Source organism: Pleurodeles waltl, chromosome 9 (genome assembly GCF_031143425.1).
Source record: "Pleurodeles waltl isolate 20211129_DDA chromosome 9, aPleWal1.hap1.20221129, whole genome shotgun sequence".
Lineage (NCBI taxonomy): Eukaryota > Metazoa > Chordata > Amphibia > Caudata > Salamandridae > Pleurodeles > Pleurodeles waltl.
This window is the reverse complement of record NC_090448.1, coordinates 590,691,418-590,708,975: the sequence shown is the minus strand read 5'-3', so window position 1 is coordinate 590,708,975 and position 17,558 is coordinate 590,691,418.

Genomic DNA, 17,558 nt, shown 5'->3' with positions numbered 1-17,558 from the left:
TTTGTAGTCTGTTTCCGCCGTGTTTTTATCGGCGGGGCTCCCGCCCCGGAAAAGGTGCGGATTGGTGAGTTGTGATAGGGTGGGCGGTACATTGTCTGCCGCCTGCCTGTTGGCGGTGACCGCCGCGCTGTTTGTCTGTCCCGCCGTGGCGGTCGGAGTGTTAAAGTGGCGGGCTGTGTTGGCGGTTCCCGCCATGGTCAGAATTCCTTTTTTTTAACCACCTGCCTGTTGGCGGGTTGGCCGCTGCTTTATCACCGACCGCCAGGGTTGGAATCACCCCCATAGTGACAGCTCCACTTTGTGCATACTCCCCAGACAGCCATTCATCAGGGATGGTTAGGTATGACAGGGTTACATCTGCATTCATCTACATACTTATGGTCTTCCTGGGCTGGGAGAGAGGGAGTCGGGGCACACTTTACACTTGAATAGGCTGTGTCCTCCACTCACACAAAGAGCTCATTTATCCCCTACTGATGTCTGAAGCCAAAGTAGGGGAAAAGGGAAAACCTTAGAACTGGTCAGATATTGGTGAGACCTTCTCCTACCCTTCTAGAAGCTGAGCATCTGGAGTACAAGTACAGGGGCTCTCGCCCCATGATGGGGAGAGCACTTCTGGAACAGAAACTGAACCTCTGTCTGAAGAACTGCTGAGCAGCAAAATGACTAATTTGGACTGTATGTTGTTGCCCTAATGTCTGGTATCTGCTAAGTGGCAAAAGGACTCCTTCTTCTTGTTGCCCTCCTGCCAGTTTCTCCCTGACTTGGGTCCCCTCGGCACTGCTCGGCTGCTATGAAGGGCCTACAAATAGCCACCTGCTTCTCTGTGCTGACCGGACAGCCTCCTTCATGCCCCCCCCACCAAGTGCCTCCCACAGAGCCCAGTGCATGGGGAAGTGGCGCTGCGCTCCTTGGCATCTGTTACAATCAGTGCGTGGAGAGCACATCATAGCCTCTAACTGGTGTATGGTGGGTGCCTTCTGGGCTGGAGCCCATTGTGGGTATGTGGTCCCTGCAGCTTCTGTCCCTCCTGACTCGGGGTGTGAGCACCAAGCAACAACCCGACTGCTGACCCATCCAAAACAGGATCCCCTCTTAGCCAGGAGGAGCATGCCCAAGCGGGGACAGAAGCAAGCATCGCTGTGCTGTGTGGCTACCTTCTATCAAGGCTTCCCAGTCACGGGCAGCTCCACTTATGCTGGGTACCAACCAGCGGACTAGCAGGCCACAGAGGATCCCAGTTACAGGGCATCATCGACCTAGTACTTTGAGGCACTGCCTCAGTTTGCAGCTACAGATGGCTGCCTGACATTGTTTTTCATGGGAGGAACCCAGCAAGGTCTCCCCCCACTCTCAGTCACAGTATACGTGCTCCCTGTTCGGGAACAGCTTTAGTTGACAGCTGGGATGCGCATTCGTGGACAGCTGCCAGATAGTAATCCTGCATGCACAGAGACCTCGGAAGGCCTCCCCGCCACCCATATGGTGTACACCCCCTAATTTGTTGGTACCAACCTTGGGGGCGGCACTTGCCACTTCGGTGATCATGTGGAGTGTGACTTCAATGGAGGCTCCCTGTTTAATTAGTTGAAAGAACTTGCAGAATTTGGCATACTGTCTGTAATAGGAGCTCAGGGGTGCTACAACCAATGTTTTAGTAGATAGTATGCAGTGCATTTCGCATGCCATCTTCACCTGATCTGTCCTGTCATTTTGTTTGTCTCATCAGGGCAAGAGGGATATATCCCAGGGCTCAGTAATATTGTAAAAGGTTACACAGGCATTTCTTTTTAGCTAGGTCAATGGAGTTACCATATCCCTGCTAATATGAGGGAAGGTGTTCCTGTCGCCATGGTTGCCTACTGTGAGATGTGGGTTTCTCTGCCTTTTTTGCGTACCTTATATTGCCATGTGTATCATTTTGCCTTGCCTGTGCAGTCGGTATGATTCTTATCATTTTGGCCTCATACTATCTGAAAGGGTGTAGTTCTGAGAAGCCCAAGAGGATGATGTGCTTTCGTTTTAATCTGTTGCAACCTCCCGCACAAATCTGATAATTCAGGCTGGTATTGCCTAACCTACTGCATGTCATGCACTAATGGTATAAAGTATGCCATTTTGGTTCTTGGATTGTCAGGATGACGAATAAGAACTCAGGATTTGCATAGTATGTGTAGTATTTATGATTCATGCCATGTTTGTTTATGTTTTATGCACAGTACACTATATATATATTTTTATAAATCTTGTGTGGAGTCTCTTTTGTGGTGTATTTACTGTGTCACTGGTGTGAGTGTGTTGCGCAAACACTTTACACATGACCTCTGGGGATAAGCCTGACTGCCCTGCGCCAAGCCACTGGAGGGTGAGCACAGTTTATCTTTGGCATGTAGCTTACATGCCCTGACTAGAGTGGTAGGTTCTGCCTGGCTTAGGTGCTTACCCTAGCCAACCAGAAACCCCATTTCTAACAAATGCTATAATTTAGCATGGTATAATATATTTAATATGAAAGGGTATATACTATGCATGGGAAAGGCATGAGTTATAGTTCATAAAGTGTGACTGGAGAGTTGACAGCACTGTGTTGTGGCGTAGAGTGTAGTCGAGTGGAGTGTTGTCAAGTATAGTGTCATAAAGTGTCATAGAGTTGAGTATAGTGTTGTAGAGTGGAGTGCCGTTGGGTGAAGTGTCACGGAGGACAGTGGGGAGAGTGTCTTAGAGTGTAGTATCATAGAGTGTTGAGTCGTAAAGTGGCATGCTGTAGAGTGGAGTGCCATAGAGTGTGGTAGAGTGGAGTGAAGTGGCGAAGAGTGGTGTGGCATGTCAGAGTAGAGTGGAGTGACATAGAGTGGAGTGACATGTCATACACTAGAGTGAAGTGTTGTGTCATAGAGTGACATCATTGTGCAGGGCGCTATGTTGGAGAGGCATAAATTGGAGTGGCATAGGGTTGAGTGGCAAAGAGCGAAGTGGTGTAGAGTGGCAGAGTGGAGTGGCACAGAGTAGTGTTGCTCAGAATGAAGTTGCATAGAGTTGAATAGCATATAGTGAGTGGCATAGAGTGAAGTCGTGAAGAGTGAAGTGGCAGACAGTGTTGTGGCAAACATTGTATACATTGTCATGGAGTATCTTGGAGTACAGTGTCATGGCTTAGAGTGAAATGGCAATGAGTGCTTTGGCAAACACTGTTGTGGCATTGAGTGGAATGGTGTAGAGTGGAGTGGAATTGTGTGGAGTGGCGTAGAGTGGAATGGCGTAGAGTGGAGTGGCATAGAGTGGGGTGGTGTAGAGTCTAGAGTCATGTACAGAGTTGTGGCATACAGTGGAGTGGTGTAGAGTGAAGTGGATAGCAGGGAGTGGCACGTCATAAAGTAGAGTTGAGTAACGTAGATCTGAGTGGCATGTCATACACTAGAGTGGAGTGTTGTGTTATAAAGTGGCATGTTGTTCAATATGTTGCAGTGGAGTGATGTAAAGTAAAGAGGAGTGGCATAGAATGGAGTGGAATAGAGTAGAGTGGCATAGAGTTGAACAGCATAGAGTTGAATAGTGTAGAGTGGAGTGGTGTAGAGTGAAGTGATTTAGAATGGGGTTGCATAGAGTGAAATAGCATATAGTGGAGTGTTGTAGGGTAGATATCTTTCAGTAGGGTGCTGTAGAGTGTTTGGCACAGATTTGCATGGCATACAGTGTCATGGCATAGAGCTTACAAATGTGAAAATGGCACTTTTAGAGATTAACCATTTGTGTCTTCTGCTAGTATCCTGGGTCACATGACTGTGAATGACTCCTTTGTTGGGGGTTGTGTATTCCTGCCGGACAGTGAGATAAAGGGGGTTGGGTGAGAGCAGGATGAACCATACTCCCAGGATGGCTTGTGGCAGAGCTGTTCCCTGCCCGGTTTGGCTCAAGCACATGTAAAGGAACCTGACACTAGTCTTTTGTCAACACAGACTTCTTGGAGCCTTGACAGGGGAAGGGAAGAACTTTCTAGAACCAGATATGGGGGTAGTATAGGGAATCCACCAACTTCAGAAGTTATCACATGTATAAATATTGGCCTGCCCTGCTGTTTGAGGCCTGCTTTTTCCCCCATAGGATTGACCTCCTGCTTGAAGTCTGCCTCAGCCTGGGGGAAGGAAGTCTGAACCTGCTTCCTGACTTCTTTATATTGCCCAGTTGACCTGGAGCACTGGACCTGCCTGGACCTGCAACTTGACCTCCCTCAGCTCTACTTTTCTTCTGGATTTTGCTGGAGTGAGGCCCTGATCCCCAAGTGGTGCCTTCCAATGTCCTGGACCCTTGGCTGGCATCAGAGTGTGCCTGTCCCTACCATGGCTGGGTGCAAACTGGGGTGGCATGGTGAGAAAAAAACAATGGACTTAACTCAGATCTGTAACTGGGGGTGGATGTTTGACAATGTTCAGCATTCCATCCATCATCTTTTTATGTTTCTATAGTTGCTCTAATTAGATAGGGTATGCCCAGACGTGGGTCCCATGCTCACTGTGCCACAGACTTCAACCTAGGCTGGCTGATGAGGGTTAATACTCTGAAACCAGTCCCAGGATGGTTGTTTCCAGTCCAGGAAGGACCTGGCCTGGAAGTTTTGTTTGGACTGCTCCCAGGGGTAGCAGGGTCAAGACTGATTTGCATATGGCTGGGTCCAAACTGTGGTGGCATGACGAGCAAAAAAGTGATGTATTTAAGCCAGTTATTTGATTGGTGGTGAATGTTTGACAATGTTCGTGATTCCATCCATTATGTTTTTGTGTTACCGTAGTCACCCTATGTGTGAAATGTATACCCAGACTTTAGTTCTGTGTTCACTGTGCCACAGGATTCAAGCTAGCCTGGCAGATAAGTGGTGAAATTGTACAAATAGTTTCAGAGTACCTGTTTCTAGTTCAAGGAGGACCTAGCTTGGCAGTTTGGATTAGACTCTTCCTATGGGCAGCAAGGTCAAAATTGATTGGCGTATGGGTGGGTCTAAAATGGGGTGGCATGGTGAGAAACAAATAATGGATTCAACCCAGATCTGCGACTGCGTGTGAATGTTTGACAATGTTCAGCAATTTGTTTATCATCTTTTTGAGCTTTTATAGTGGCCCTAATCTAAGTGAGAAGGGCAAGCTCAGATGTCGGTCCCATGTTCACTCTGCTGCGGGATTCACGCAAGTCTGGTTGATGAGGGGTGATACCCAGAAACCGTTCCCAGGATGCTTGCTTCCGGTCCAGCTAGGACTTGGTCTGGCAGTTCTGGCTAGACTGTTCTCATGGGAGCACCATCAAGACTGATTTGCATATGGCTGTGTCCAAACTGTGAAAGCATAGTGAGCAAGACATAAAAATGGATTTAACACAGATATGTGACTAGGGGTGAATGTTTGACAATGTTCATCATTCCGTCCATCATCATTTTGTGTTGGTACAGTCGCCCTCAGTGGGAAAGGTATGCCCAGGCTTGGGTCCTGTGTTCACTGTCCCACTGCTTGGCTGATGAGGGGTGCTACACTGGAATGGGTCCCCAAATGTCTGTGTCTTGCCTCGGGAGGCCCTGGCATGGCAATTCTGGCTGGGTTGTTCCTATGGGAAGCAAAGTCAAGACTGATTTGTATGTCTGAAACCAAATTGTACTGGCATGGTGATAAAAAAAAATGATAGTTTTAACACAGACCTGTGACTAGGGGAGTATGTTTGACAATGTTCAGGATTCTGTCTATCCTCTTTTTGTGTTGCTGTAATCGCTCTACATAGGAAGGGTATGCCCATACGTGGGTTCCATGTTCACTGTGCAACATGATTCAAGCTAGACTGGTTGATGAATGGTGATATCTCCAAACTGTTCCCAGAATGCTTGTTTCCAGTCCAGGGAGAACCTGGCCTGGCAGTTAGGGCTGAACTGTTCCCATGGGGACAAGGTCAAGAATGATTTGCATATGACTGTGTCCAAACTGGGGTGGCATGGTGAGCAAAAAAATGAAGGTTTAATCATAGATCTGTGATTGGGGGTGAATGTTTGACAATGTTCAGCATTCCGTCCATCATCTTTTTTGTGTTGCTCTAGTTGTCCTAAGTGGGACGAGTATGCCCAGATGTGGGACCTGTTGTCACTGTGCCACAGTGTTTAAGCTAGTATGGTTGAGGCGAAATGATACCTTGAAACTGATCCCAGGATGCTTGTTTCCAGTCCAGGAAAGACCTGGCCTGGGATTTTGGTTTGGATTGTTCCATGGGGAGCATAGTCAAGACTAAGGGGGTCATTATGACCTTGGTGGGTGGCTGAAGCCACCCGCCAAGGTCTGACCGCCGGGCGGCCGCCAATGCAACCTCACTCACGCCATGGCCATTATGAGATCCCGCTGGGCCGGCGGACGGAAACCTGGTTTCCGTCCGCCGGCCCAGCAGGGATCTCGGCCGCAACACAGGAGCCGGCTCCAAATGGAGCTGTGGTGTTGCGGCTGTGCGATGGGTGCAGTTGCACCCGTAGTGCTTTTCACTGTCTGCATAGCCCTTTATGGGAAAGGTAGGCCCAGTAGTTCCCGTGTTTACTGTGCCACAGGGTTTAAGCTATACTAGCTGATGAGGGGTGATATCACAAAACTGGTCCCAGAATGCTTGTTTCCCGACCAGGAAGGACCTGGCCTGGCAGTTCGGACTGGTCCATTCCCATTGGGTACATGGTCAAGACTGATTTGCATATGGCTGGGTCCAACTGGGGTCACATGGTGAGCAAATAAATGATGGATTTCACCCAGCTATGTCCCTGGGGGTGAATGTTTGATAATGTTCAGCATTCCGTCCATCATCTTTTTGTGTTGCTATAGTCATCCTAAGTCAGAATGGTATGCCTAGATCGGGGTCCCGTGTTCACTGTCCCACAGGATTCCAGCTACCCTAGCAGATGGGGGGGAGGTGATGTTTTAAAACTGGACCCAGGTTGCTTGTTTCAGGTCCAGTGAGGACTTGGCTTGTCAGTTCTGGCTGGTCTGTTCAAATCAGGAGTAGGGTCAAGATTAATTTTCATATGGCCAGGATAGCAATAACAAAAATGATGGATTTAACCCAGATCTGTAACTGGGGGTGAATGGTTGACAATGTTTAGCATTCCCTCCTTCATCTTTGTGTTTTGCTATAGCCACCCTAACTAGGAAGGGTATGCCTAGGTGTGGGCCCCTTGTTCACTGTGACACAGGATTCAAACTAGACTTATTAATGAGTGGTCATACTCTGAAACCACTCCCAGGCTGCTTGTTTCCAGGCCTTGGAGAACCTTGCCTGTTCGGGCTGGCGTGTTTCCAAGGGGAGCATGGTCAAGACTGATTTGCATATGGCTGGGTCCAAAACAGGGTAGCATGGTGAGTAAAAAAACAATGAATTTAATCCAGATATGTGACTGGGTATGAATGTTTTACATTGCTCAGCATCCCGTCCATCATCTTTTTGTGTTTCTTTAGTCACCTTAACTGGGAAAGGTATGCCCAGACTTGGGCCCCATGCTTTCTGCACCACAGCTTTCAAGCTAGCATTGCTGATGAGGGGTGATACCCAGAAACAGGTTCTATGATGATTGTTCATAATCCAGAAAGATCTGGCCTGGCAGTTTGAGCTGGACTGTTCTCATGGAGAGCAAGTTCAAAACTTATTTGTATATGGCTGGGTCCAAATGGGGTTGGCATGGTGAGCAAAAATACAATGAGTTTACCCCACATCCGTGCCTGATCATGACTTTTTGGCAATGTTCAGTATTGGATCTGTTAGACCTGGCATCCTTGGTGTGGTCTCCCCTAACTGTTTGCCTCTACTTCCCAGGTTATTGCTATGTGCTGGACTCTGTTTTTGCTGTTTTTGCTACTATGGGCACTGCTGACCAATGCTAAAGTGCAAGTGCTCCCTGTGTAAAATTGTATGTGTAATTTGTTTTTCCATGATTGGCATATTTGATTTACTACTAAGTCCCTAGTGGGGTGCACTACAGGTGGCTGGGGCCTGTAAATCAAATGCCTACAGCACTGATTGTGCCCCCACATAAGTAGCCCTGTGAACATGGCTCAGACCTGCCACTGCAATGTCTGTGTGTGCAGTTTGTAAACTGCCAATTCGACTTGGCCAGTGTACTCACTTGCCCAGCCCAAACCTTCCCTTTTTATACATCTAAGGCACCCCTAAGGTAGGCCCTAGGTAGCCCTATGGGCAGGGTGCAGTATATGTTTGAGGTAGGACATGTAGTGATGTATTTTTACATGTGCAATACTGCCAAATTCCATTTTCAATGTTGCAAGCCCTATCTCTCTCATAGGCTAACATGGAGGCTGGCTTTAAATATCTTTTAAGTGAAGTTTCCCTTTGAGAGCAGATAGGAATATGGAGTTTGGGGTTTATGAACTCACAATTAAAAAATACATCTTTTAGTGAAGTTGGTATTTTAGATTGTTAGTTTGAAAATGCCACTTTTAGAAAGTAGGCATTTTCTTGCTTGAACCATTCTGTGATTCTGCCTGTTTGTGGATTCTCTGTCTGGGTCAGACTGACAGTTGGGCTGTTTGTGAATCTCCTCTAGATAGTGTCACACATGGAGCTGGGGTGTAGCCTGCATATCACAATGAGCTATCTGGGTTAGAATGAAGGGGAGAGTGGTCACTTACACCTGAATGGGCTGTGCCTGCCCTCACACAATGCAGTCTTCAACCCCCTGGTGTCCAAAAACCCCAGATCTTAGATTTCTTCAAGATCACTTCTAGGATTCAAGAGGAACCTCTGCAGGAGAAATGCCCCCCCCCCCCTGCCTCTGACTGAGCTGTATTGGGCTATTCTGCAGTTTCTGCTTCTGCCTGAGAAAGGGGACAAATACTGGACCTTGTGGTATATTCTTACTTGAGAGGTATTTCCAAGGGCTTTGAATGAGCTTGCCTCCTTTTCTGAAGTCTCAGGGCCATCAAAGACTTCCTCTGCCAGCACCTGGATTCTCTGCTGAGACTCCTGCCCTGCCAAGTGGTGCCCTATCCAGTTCCTGGGCCCTTGAAAGGAGACGCTGGTGGAAAATCAAGAAGAATCAATTGCATGGACTTCGGATGACCCCGGATTGACACCGCTGCTGGATCCGGTGCCGCCGCCTGAAACTGAAGCCATGGTCCTCGCTGGAGTGTGACGACCCCACAGGCCTGATGCTACAGCAGTCTTGCTGAAGTCCACAACTCCATGAGTCCAAAAGTGCAGTGTCACTGATGTCTGTGGCACCCAACTTCACTGCACTTCGCCGAGACCTCCGGATATAGACTCCACCAGAAGTGTGTGGATCCAACGCTTTACACCGACACCATCTCACCTCCACCGCTCTGCAGCAAGGACCTGATCCCTCTTCACGAAGCCTCCGCCCCTTCGCTCCACAGCACTGGAACCAATACCACATCAGATCCATCGACTCCACGATCCCCGACTCCGTGCACCGGCTTGTTTCTTCATTTTCACAAGGTACTGTAATATGTGTGACTCAATGACTGCGCCATTAGCATCTGATTGTTGGGAACAACTCGTCATGGCACTGTGATATCACCAATTAGACGCATTTGTGTTTCTAAGTGCTATATTGACGTTTAATCTTTAAAAAATCATAACTTCCCCTGTGTATGTTGGATGTTTATTGTTTTGGTCTTGTTTTGTTCAGATAAATATTGACTATTTTCCTAACCTGGTGTTGAGTCATTTTGTAGTGTTTTCACTGTATTACTGTGTGTGTAGGTACAAATACTTTACACATTGTCTCTGGGTTAAGCTTTTCTGCTCGGGCCAAGCTACCAAGGAGGTGAGCGGGGGTTAACCGGGTGTGTTTCTCCTTTGCACTGGCTAGAGGGAGGGTCCTTGCTTGTACAGGGGGTAACATGACTGCCAACCAATAACCCCATTCCTAATAGCATCCGTCATCTTTTTGTGTTGCTAAAATCACCCTAAATTGGAAGGGTGAGCCCAGCCATGGGTCCTGTGCTCACTATGACTCAGAATTCAAGCTAGCTTGGCTGATGAGGGTTGATATCCTGATAGTGGTCCCAGAATGCTTTTCTTCAGTCCAGGGAGGACCTGGTCTGGGCGTTGCCTTATTTGGGAAGGGTGTGCCTAGCCATGGAGCCCGTGCTCAGTGTACCTAAAGATTCAAGCTATCCTCATTGATGAGGGGCGATACCTTGAAACTGGTTTCAGGATGCTTGTTTCTCATCCAGGGAAGACATGACCTTGCGGTCTGGGTTAGACTATTCCAATAGGCAGCAGGTTCAAGACTTAGGGGCATATTTATACTTGTTTTGCACCAAATTTGCGTATTTTTTTTTACACAAATTCAGTGCAAAACTAACTCCATATTTATACTTTGGTGCTAGACCCATCTAGTGCCAAAGTTATGGAGGTAAAGTCATTTTTTGGATGTGGAAACCTACCTTGCGTCAAAGAGATGCAAGGTAGGCGTTCCCATGCAAAAAATTACTCTAAGGTCTTAGCGCCATATTTATCCCCCGTGCTAAAATCACGCACAGAGGGGTCAAATAATGGTACAAAGCTTCTTGTGCACCATTATTTAACACCTGGGTCAGGGCAGGCTTTAGGGGACCTGTGGGCCTTTTTCCACGGTGGAACACCATGTAATAAGCCCAAAGGTGCCCTTCCCAGGCCCCAGGGACACCTCCCCCAACACCAGAGGGACAGCTGAGGTTGGAGGACCCCATCCCAGGTAAGTATAAGTAAGTACAGGTAAGTATTTTATCTAATTTTTTTAAGTGCCATTCGGGGCCCTGAAATGGGCCCCCCTACATGGTCCTGGGTGCAATGACCATGCCCAGAGGACCCTGGTCCCCTTTGCTGGCCATTGGGGTGATGTGCATGACCCCTGTCTTTTCTAAGACAGGAGTCATGTGGTATGGATGGATTTGTGTCAGAAAATTACGCTAGGCTGGTTAAAGTCTTTTGTTTTTACTCTAACCAGCCTACCGTCATTTTTTGGTGCAAAACCCCCTTCTCCTATACTGCCACCACCACCACCCGGCTAACGTAATTTTTTTTTATGCTGGCCTACCCTTTGTGCCAGCTTGCACCATTCCATAAATATTGTGCTCGGCTGGAGCTCAAGAATAGTGCAAGCCGGTGCAAAGCTTTTTGATGCAGAACTACGTTAGTGCAGTTTTGTACCAAAAAGTATAAATATGCCCCTTAGTTGCATATTGTTGTATTCGAACTGGGAAGAAAAGGTGAGCAAATAAACAGCATATTTCACCCAGATCTGTGTCTGGGGGGGAATGCTTGACAATGTTCAGCATTTCTTGCATCATCTTTTTGTATTACTATTTTTACTTAAATTTTTTTAATTCAATATTTCTGGTTCTACTATTCAGGTTTTTGCTTTTTCTGACATCATTGTATTTATAAAAATGTACTCTATTTTTCTAAACTGGTTTGGGATTTTTCTTTTGTTTTCACTTTATAACTGTTTGTGTGCTGCACAAATGCTTTACAATTTGCCTTTAAATTAAGCCTTAACACTTTTCTGCCAAGCTACCACTAAGTTAAGCACAGTTTAATTTAGAGGCTTTTGTGGTCACCATGACAAGAACTGTGATTGTTGTCTGCATCAGCCTTCCACCCCTCTCAACTAATAACCCAATTTCTTACAGGATCTATGTTAACAACGTTTCTAATAGGTATTAGCATTGTAACTAATTCATGGGGTGGCCAACACAACTGCTTCCCAATCAAGTGCAGTAAAGAAGATCAACAAAGAGAATGATCCAAAGCCCTTGGAACACTTTACTGTTGAACCCAAACTGCACATCCCTTGAAGACCTCAATACCTGAGTAGCAAGGCAGTTCAGTCCAAGCCTTAGTTAATGAGATTATTGGGCCTGAATGAAATATCCTGCATAATTCACATAATTTTGGGAATCCTGCATTATGATTGTCATGCAGAGTTCCAGAAAGTACACAATTAGGCCATTAGGTGTAATTATGCACAATTCACAATAAAAAATTACAGTGAAACATGCTATCTGTGTTAAACATTAAGGGGCTCATTTACAAGTTTTTGTTGCAGGGCAGCGCCACAAATCACTTTGCTGCTGTACCCAGCGTCAAAACAAAAGGGCAGGAATGTGCGGTATTAATGAAATATGGCGCATTTCTGTCCCTTCTGTCGGCACAAATTGGTGTCTAGCACCAGCGCAGGCACCCTTGCACCATGGTTCAAGGGTGTCTGTGTTGTTGGCATGATTGTTTGGACATCTTCCTGCACAAAAACAACCAATGGAGGTTTTTCCTCTTTCTGCAGCACACATAGAAAGAGGAAAAAACAAGGAGAAATAAAGTTCTCCTGATTGAGCCTCACCTGGGGAGGTGCACAGTTTTGTCACGTCCCCAGGTTTACAGATACTTGTACATCTGGAAATGTATAAAAATCCATGGGTGTTGTATGGGCAAACCCGCTGCAATGCCCATTGAATGACTCCTTGACATAAAGTAAGACAACACAGCTCTTTGCTCTGCCTTGCCTTACTCCATATATATGAGGCCATGCAAAGCCATGCAGGTGGCTTTGCATTGCCTCATAGATATGATTGAGAGGCCTGGCCACTGGTGCGTTAAAAAAAGTTATGTTCCGGTGGCGCTGGCCTCTGTAAATGAGGCCTTTACTGTAAATGCACAGGAACAACAGAGAAGACTGCTTGAATTTTGCACACCCCTGGAGATCATGCGGGGTAGAACCTTAGAATTTCAACTGCAATCACAGTCATCCTGAAAATTGGATAAAGCCAAAATGGTGTGGCGCATACATGCCCGTTCCCTTCCTGTACATGTAAACTAAAATGTACAGGCCACTTTGGCTTCTAGACTCAAAAATGTAATGGCACGTATGGTATTTGGAACCAATCTGTTTTTATCCACTCTCACCCATGTGGCCACAATATAAAGACACTGTTGCCCATGATTACGAATGCAGGAGTGTGGTTTCAACACCAACAAAGATAGCGGCCCCTCACTGAGCCTGGGATGGATGCTGGGAGCTTCTTGCCTGCCAAGATCCTTCCAAGGCTCCCCTGATCGAGGCGACCATGAAGTGTCTCCTCTGGAATACCTGATGAGTCATCGGAGCCCTTTACTGCTCCGCTTCATCTTCAAATGGCTCATGGCTAGCCCAGGGGGAATTTGACTCACAACACAAGGTTGTGTCCACTATTTTGACAGGCGATGAGCGTGTTCCTCACCTAAGACTATGGGGGTCATTCTAAGTCTGGCGGGTGGCGGAGGCCGCCCGCCAGACTTCCCCCACCAAAATACCGCTCCGCGGTCGAAAGACCGCTGAGGGTATTTTGGGATTTGCCCTGGGCTGGCGGGCGACCGCCAAAAGGCCGCCCGCCAGCCCAGGGCAAATCAACCTTCCCACGAGGACGCCGGCTCAGAATTGAGCCGGCGGAGTGGGAAGGTGCGACGGGTGCAGTGGCACCCGTCGCGTATTTCAGTGTCTGCAAAGCAGACACTGAAATACAAAGTGGGGCCCTCTTACGGGGGCCCCTCGGCACCCCCTACCGCCATCCTGTTCCTGGCGGGAGACCCGCCAGGAAAAGGATGGCGGTAGGGGGTGTCAGAATCCCCATGGCGGCGGAGCGCGCTCCGCCGCCATGGAGGATTCTCAAGGGCAGCGGAAAACTGGCGGGAGACCGCCGGTTTTCCGAATCTGACCGCGGCCAAACCGCTGCGGTCAGAATGCCTTGCGGGGCACCGCCGGCCTGTCGGCGGTGCTCCCGCCGACCCTGGCCCCGGCGGTCTCAGACCGCCGGGGTCAGAATCAGGGCCTATGTTTCTCTTTTCTTGTCATATTTTTCATCACAGAAGCTTATTCCTTTTTAACCCCATTCGTCCCCCCGCACACCCTCCCTAGTGCTAGTGCGGGTCATGACCAGTGACCGACACCAGGGAGGGGTTCGAAAAATCCTCCAGTGCATCACACCAGAGGATTTGTTTTATTTAAATACCCCTTAGGAGACTCAGAAGTGCATCTGTGTCTGCCTCCCGCCCCCACCCGCCCATTCGTGACGTTAGTGCGCTGCGATGTACGCTGACGTCACAATTTGTTTTCCCCACCAAAACAGGAAGCGGAGGTCAGGACGCTTCCTGCTCCGGTAGGTAAAACTGGCCTAAACAGGCCTCCCCACCATTCAGGAAGGCCTCGTTTGAAAACTAGGCCTTCTTGAAAGTTTCCTGGCCCTGGATTGCAGCCGCACTGCGATCCAGGACCCGGACACCACACTAGACACCAGAGAATTCACTTTGGGGGGGGGTTGGCCCCTTCTGAAAACCGGCCGGCACCATCCGGGGGCATAATTTTAAAAAAACTAAATGCTAGTGTACCACTGGGAGGGCACGATCGCGCTACCCAGGGTTTAAAAAATAATAAAAAAATATTCTTTCTTAAAAAAAATGAAATTGACAGGGGATTGCCCGTGAGCAGGGCTGACCCCCTCTGGAGGCACATTTTAAAAATAGCTATATGGTTTCCATGGGGCCACTATGGCCCAGCGGGGAAACCATACAGCTATTAAAAAATATATCTATATAGATAGATGTAGCTATATATAGATATGTATATGTATATATACAGATATGTATATCTACATATAGATTATATATATATATATATATATATATATATATGTGTGTATATAGATAGATAGATAGATAGATAGATAGATAGATAGATAGATAGAGAGAAAGATCACTTTTGTAAATATGTGTGTGGTTTCCATAGGAGCTGCGATCGGCCCCCAGCGAAACCACACCCACAGATAAAAGTGACCTCTTTACACATTATATATATATATATATATATATATATACACAAATATAGTTGCCACCAGTTCTCTTGCAGTTGCAGCTTGTGTCTTCAAAGCAATGCACATACTTCAAAACTTCAAAGATCATATCTGTGTTTTATGTGAATAGGTGAGTGGATTAGTAAAGGCAGCCATTACCTGCGCTATAATATAAATGAAATGTATGTGCTAGGGGGGCTATGGAGAGATGAAGGGACCTTTTGCTGGGCAGTAATGAGGGAATCAGAGGTGGACGTCATGGAAGCGGGAGCACCAGTAATGATTGTTAGACTGTCGCCAAAGGCGCTAAAGACTGTGATGATTGGTATGTGACAAGGTGAAGTAATAGTGTGTATTTTTTTGTGTCTTGAGAGAACGTGCTGATTGACGGAAGAAGCGAAGGTAAGGTGGCCTTTACTGTTACACACATCACACATCCACCAGCAATTCTGTGACTGTCTACGTAGGCTCATGTTTTACAGCGATATTTTAGCCAGTCACAGAGATGGCATCTCGTTGGATGACTGCTGCTCAAGCCCTAACTCGGGTTATAGAGGACAGTTCTGATGTGGGATCAGAGACTGGGACAGGAGATAATGAGACAGCATCTGAGGGATAGGACAATGGCGCAGACTGTGGGAGTGATTTTTTTTCTGACAACTCCTCTTTCAGTGATTCAGAGGGAGATGATGAGGACAGTCCTGCTGTCCCTTCGCAAGCACAGTCTAGTGCAGTGGGACAATAGCGGGTTAGCCCAACCCAGAGAGCAGGTGCATGTGGCAGAAAGCACAGAGAGAGTGATCTCTTGGGAACTCCCCAATTTAGTTCAGCCCCAAATTCCACCACTTAAATCATATTGTGGAGACATAAAAATTATCTATCACAAAATAACCTGGTTTTGCACGGCAGGTACCTGGCTTTTTGGTCCCGGGCTCTGCGGCTATATAGGGAAACCTACCAAACCCAGACATTTCTGAAACTAGACGCCCAGGGGAGTCCACTGAGGTGTGGCTTGTATGGATTGCCCAAAGTTTTCTTACCCAGAATACCCTGCAAAAGTGAGATGTTGAATTAAAAACTAAATTTTTTCTTGCATTTCTGTCACACAAACTACAGGAAAATGCTGGGATCCACAAAATTCCTACCACTCAGTGTTTCCCCACCTGTCCTGATAAAAACGCTGCCCCACTTGAGTGCCTGTACCTAGTGCCTGCATCAGGAATGGATCACCCCAGGGTCATCAGTTGCCCTCATGTAAGGACTAACATAGGCCTACCCACACAAGTGAGGTACCATTTATATCGGGAGACTTGGGGGAATGCTGGGTGGAAGGAAATTTGTGGCTCCTCTCAGATTTCAGAACTTTCTCTCATTGAAATGTGAGGAAAAAGTGTTTTTTCTGCCAAATGTTGAGGTTTGCAAAGGATTCTGGGTAACAGAACCTGGAGAGAGCACCACAAGTTACCCCATCCTCGGTTCCACTAAGTGTCTAGTTTTCATAAATGTCTAGGTTTGCTAGGTTTTCATAGGTGCTGGATGAGCTTCAGGCCAAAATCAACAAATAGTCACTTTGCAAAAAACAGCTCAGTTTTCAGTGTAAAAATTTGATGTGCCCATGTTGCGTTTTGGGGTGTGTCCTGTTGTGGGCACTAGGCCCTACCAAAACAAGTGAGGTACGATTTTTATTGGGAGACTTGGGAAGTGTTGGGTGGAAGGAAATTTGTATCTCCTCTCACATTCCAGAACTTTCCATCACCAAAATGTGAGGAAAAAGTGTTTTTTTACCAAATTTTGAGGTTTGCAAAGGATTCTGGGTAATAAACCAGGTGAAAGCCACATAAGTCACTCCATCCTAGATTTCCTTAGGTGTCTAGTTTTAAAAAATGCACAGGTTTGGTAGGTTTTCCTCAGTGCCAGCTGAGCTAGAGGCCAAAATCCACAGCTAGGCACTTTCCGCAAAACAAGTCAGATTTCAATGGAAAAATGTGATGTGTCCATGTTGCGTTTCCTGACGCAGGCACTAGGCTTCCCCCACACAAGTGAGGTACCATTTTTATCGGGAGACTTGGGGGAATACAGAATAGAAGAACAAGTGTTATTGCACCTTGTCTTTCTCTACATTTTTTCCTTCCAAATGTAAGACAGTGTGGAAAACAGAAGTCTATTTGAGAAATGCCCTGTATTTCACATGCTAGTATGGGAACCCTGGAATTCAGAGATGTGCATTTAACCACTGCTTCTAAACACCTTATCTTGTGCCTAGTCAGGAAATACAAAGGTTTCCTTGATACCTATTTTTGACTCTAGAGTTCACCAAATTAATTGCTGTATACCCGGTATACAATGGAAACCCATTGCAAGGTGCAGCTCTTTTATTGGATCTGGGTACCTAGGATTCTTGATGAACCTACAAGCCCTATATATCCTGGCAGCCACAAGAGTCCAGCAGATGTAACGGTATATTGCTTTCAAAAATCTGCCCTAGCTGGAAAAAGTTATAAAAGAAAACATCGCTAGAAATGGCTCTTTTTCACGTCAATTTTAATATATTTTTATTTTAGCTGTTACTTTCTGTAGGAAAACCTTGAAGGATCTACACAAATGACCCCTTGCTGAATTCAGAATTGTATCTACTTGTCAGAAATATTTAGCTGTCCAGGATTAGGCATTTGTTTTACACCCATTTCTGTCACTGACTGGAAGGAGGCTGAA